This window comes from Apaloderma vittatum, unplaced genomic scaffold (assembly GCF_000703405.1).
Source record: "Apaloderma vittatum isolate BGI_N311 unplaced genomic scaffold, ASM70340v1 scaffold10602, whole genome shotgun sequence".
In the NCBI taxonomy this organism is placed as follows: domain Eukaryota; kingdom Metazoa; phylum Chordata; class Aves; order Trogoniformes; family Trogonidae; genus Apaloderma; species Apaloderma vittatum.
In genome coordinates this window covers 1-4,004 of record NW_009701905.1, presented here as the reverse complement: position 1 = coordinate 4,004, position 4,004 = coordinate 1, and positions in this window count along the sequence as shown.

The window sequence follows — 4,004 nt, the reverse complement described above, 5'->3', positions numbered from 1 at the left end:
ACGCAAAGCGCTGTGTTTCAGTATGGAAAGCTCTGAAATGCAGAATATTAGAAGTATTATCATACAGCAGCAGGAACCACAGTCCTGGGGCTTTGCACAGGTACAGTGTGGCCTGAACATCTGTTGCATCCTTGTCTTCCTCAGTCCTAGGACTGTGAGTGAGGCACATGGTATGGATGGTGCCCTGTGTGTGTCTGCATGTCAGAGGGAGATTAACTGAAAGTGTTCTCCCTTGGTTTGGTACAGGGTAGTTCTGCTCTCTTTTCCTCGTCTCTTATGCCCTCAGTTTCTAAATTGATGAGAAACTCATCTGTAATACCTCTCATGCAATATCTGAGAAAAGCTGGCTGCCGTGGAAACCAGCCTGCACATACCATTTATGTGAGGTGCTTTGTACAAAGCATCCTTTTGAAAACCAGTTTAGTCTCTAAACTCAGTCCTAATCAGAGAACAATCTCTTGCAGGAATATGTGTGTGTTTTGGAGTGAAAATAAGAGCTGGTAATATTTGCCAGACTGGGCCTAAAAGGTGCCCTGACTTGGAGACATAAGATTTTGGATTCAGAAATTAATTATTTGTAAGGCTGCAGAATTTTAGAGTTTCCTTACATCATTTGTTAGCACAACTTTTCTGGCACTATCTTTCTTGCTTTTATTTCAATGGTATAACTAAGTGCCAGTTTACTGCCTCATTTTCAGTTTATATTCTTTTCTTCCAAGTAGATTCCTTAATTATGATGTTGAATAAGCTGCTTTAAACTCTGCTGTTTAATTTGAATGATTATACAACCACAGCTCGTTTTTCTTTAGTTACACTCTTGTAGTCCTTGGAGATTAGCCTTCTTCCATGGGAATGTTTCCCATATCTCTTTGTCAGAATAATTGGTGCAAAATGAAAAAGAATGTAGAGAATAGACTTTGTTGGTTTATATATATACTGAGCACCAAATGCTTTGTGAGCAGTGAGTATAATTCACGTGCACTCTTTAAGGTAGATGTGACAAGCACCATGAAAGGTGCTGAGCTTTTACAGAGCGAGTGAACATGGAAGAACCTTCAGGGATAGCATGAGAACGGGATACCTTAGTGTTTCCAGCTGCACTGTCTCCTTCATTTCTCTGCATTTTTTCGATAGAATTCTGTCATCAGTTTGGGGTGGGTATTGAACTGGGCATTGTACAAGTAAAATGGGACTGAGAGTTTTCTTATGAAACAAGAATAAATGAAAGTAGTAATTTCAAGGTAAGTTCCCTTCACTAACCTCCTTCTCATCCTTCTTTGCCAGGGTTTGTGCCTCCCAGAGCAGCTCAGCTGTGCTGACATAATTATATACCAAATCAGTGAAATGATTTGCACTAAAAATAGCCCCATCCCACAGGGTTCCTTTTAACCCAGGTCACTTGAGTAGTTTGGTGTGTAACCCAGCCTCATGGACACTGGTGTACTGGCAGAATGGAGGCAAACCTGCTAGACCTGTCAGGAATGAGTGGCCAGCCCCTTGAGCCAGAATTTCCCCTAAAGAAAATGGAGGGATAAACTGTCTAAACATCAGGAACTTTTGATATCTGCTTTTGTTATAACCAGTTTAACACCCAGACTTTTCCCTTTCTGTGTTATTGTTGCATTTTTTATGCTTTTGTCTAAGGTGATCAAGTTGAAAATTCCCTTAAATGTGCTAGATATTTGGACTGCTGTGAATTTAAATTATTGGTTAAATTATTGGTTAGGTAAGGTTGGGTACTCTTGGTGCAGGAACTGGGAAGAGCCCTTGATAGGTGCTGTTGGGCTAGCAGGCTCAGCAGCATGAAGAAAAGTGCACAGAAGAGGGCTGGAGACTTTGCTGAAGGCTGTGTTTGTGTGCAGAACAAAACGGATGCTATGGGGCACAGAGCCCAGTGCCTGCAGGGGTAACTATTCCTAGCAGAGAATCATAGAACCAGAATGCTTTGGGTTGGAAAAGACCTTAAAGATCTTCTAGTTCCAACCTCCCCTGCCATGGACAGGGACACTTCCCACTAGACCAGGTTGCTCAAAGCCCCGTTCAACTTGACCTTGAAGACTTCCAGGGAGGTGACATCCACAACTTCTCTGGGCAACCTGTGTCACTGCCTTGCTACCCACTTAGGGAGAATTTCTTCGTAATATCTAATCTAAATCTACCCTCTTTCAGTTTAAAGCTGTTACCCCTCATTCTATCACTACACTCCCTGTTAAAGATTTCATCCCCTTCTTTCCAGTAGTCTCCCTGTAATTACTGAGAGGCTGCTATGAGGTCTTTCCAGAGCTTTTTCTTCCCCAGACTCAACAACCCCAACTCTCTCAGTCTGTTCTCATAGGGTAGGTTCTCCAACACCCTGACCATCTTTGTGGATCATCTCTGAAGCCCTGGGGCTGTAGGGATGCCTGGGGCATCTTATAGGAGCTGAGGAAGTTGTTCTTTTCTGCAGGAGATGTAGAGGTTTTCTGTTGCCAATTTAAGGAACTAAAGGAATAGGTCAGCAGACTTTGCACCATCAGATACAACGAGATAAAGTTGGACTGGATCTTCTCTGACGCTCTGCAGGCACAAGAGCCTGATGTGTGCTAGAAAAGGACTAGGCAGTCTCTGTTTGATCATAGGGAAATGGAGACTCTCCCGAAGGCTGGAAGTCTGTGGCTTGTAGCAAACGGCTCCTCCTCTACTAACAGATCTGCACTTAAAGCATAGGTCAGTGTCCTGGTAGCAGGGCAAGGGGAGGGAGTTGCATTCTGTGTGTAAGACCAGTGGGAGCAAACGGTGCTCTGCCCAGCAACGGGTCTTGAGCCAGCTAATAGATTATGGGTCAGGATTAGTGGGCCAATCAAAGTAGACAACATTGTGATGTGTCTGCTATACGCCACATCATCAGGAAAAAGCAAAAGAGGCATTTTTCAGACAACTGGGAGTATTACGTTTACAGGCTCTGACCTTCTTGCTAGAGTTTAACCACCATTATCATAGAATCATAGAATGGTTTGTGTTACAAGGGACCTTAAAAATCATCTAATTCCAACCGTGCTCCTATGGGCAGGCACACCTGCTGGAAGGACAACACAGCAAGGCAGAGGCAATGCAGGAGGTTTTTGGAGCACGCTGAAGTCAACTTCCTAAAACAGACGTTTGAGGAACTGTTAAAGATGCTCTACATGATCTCGTGGTTTCAAACACAAAAGAACTTGTCAGGAATGTGACAGGAAGGGAAGTATTCCACCAGCCAGTGGTGGAATTCAGGATTCCCAGAGGAGGAAGCAAGACAAAAATTAATAAATATTGCCACCCTGCAGAACCGATTGACTTGTTTATCTTCTTTTAAGAATACCATGAGATGTGGCCCTGAAGAGAGGTCCAGGAAGTCTGTCTACTTTTCAAGAGTTGCCTCATCCAAGCTTATGAATGGTCCATGCCAATGGGCGGGAAATCAAGTAAATGTGGCAGGAGGCTAGCATGGATGAGCAATGACTGCCAGTAGTCAGTATGGATTTACAGAAGGGAAATTATGCTTAACCAAGGCTTTTAACACTGTCTCCTCATTGACAAGTTGGTGAAGTTCAGGGTAGTTAAATGGACAGTGAGGTGGACTGAAAACTGGCTCAACTGCTGGGCTCAAAGGGTTGAGATTGGTGGCACGAAGCCCAGCCAGAGGCCAGTCATTAGTTGTTCCAGGGGGTTGATATTAGGGCCAATGCAGCTTAGCACCTTCGTTAACAACCTGGATGCTGGGAAAGAGGGAATTCTCAATAAGTTTGACCATGATACAGATTTGAGGCGAGTCGTTGATACATTAGGTAGCTGTGCTGCCATCCAGAGGTACCTCAACAAGATGGAGAAATGGGATGACAGGAACCTCATGAAGTTCCAAAAAGGGAAAAGCAGAGTCAAGGGCAGTGATCCTTTCTCTCTGCTCAGCACTGGTGAGACACATCTTTGGTAAGATGTGGGGAGCAGGTGAGGTGCCTGAAGACTGAAGGAAAGTAAATGTCATTCCA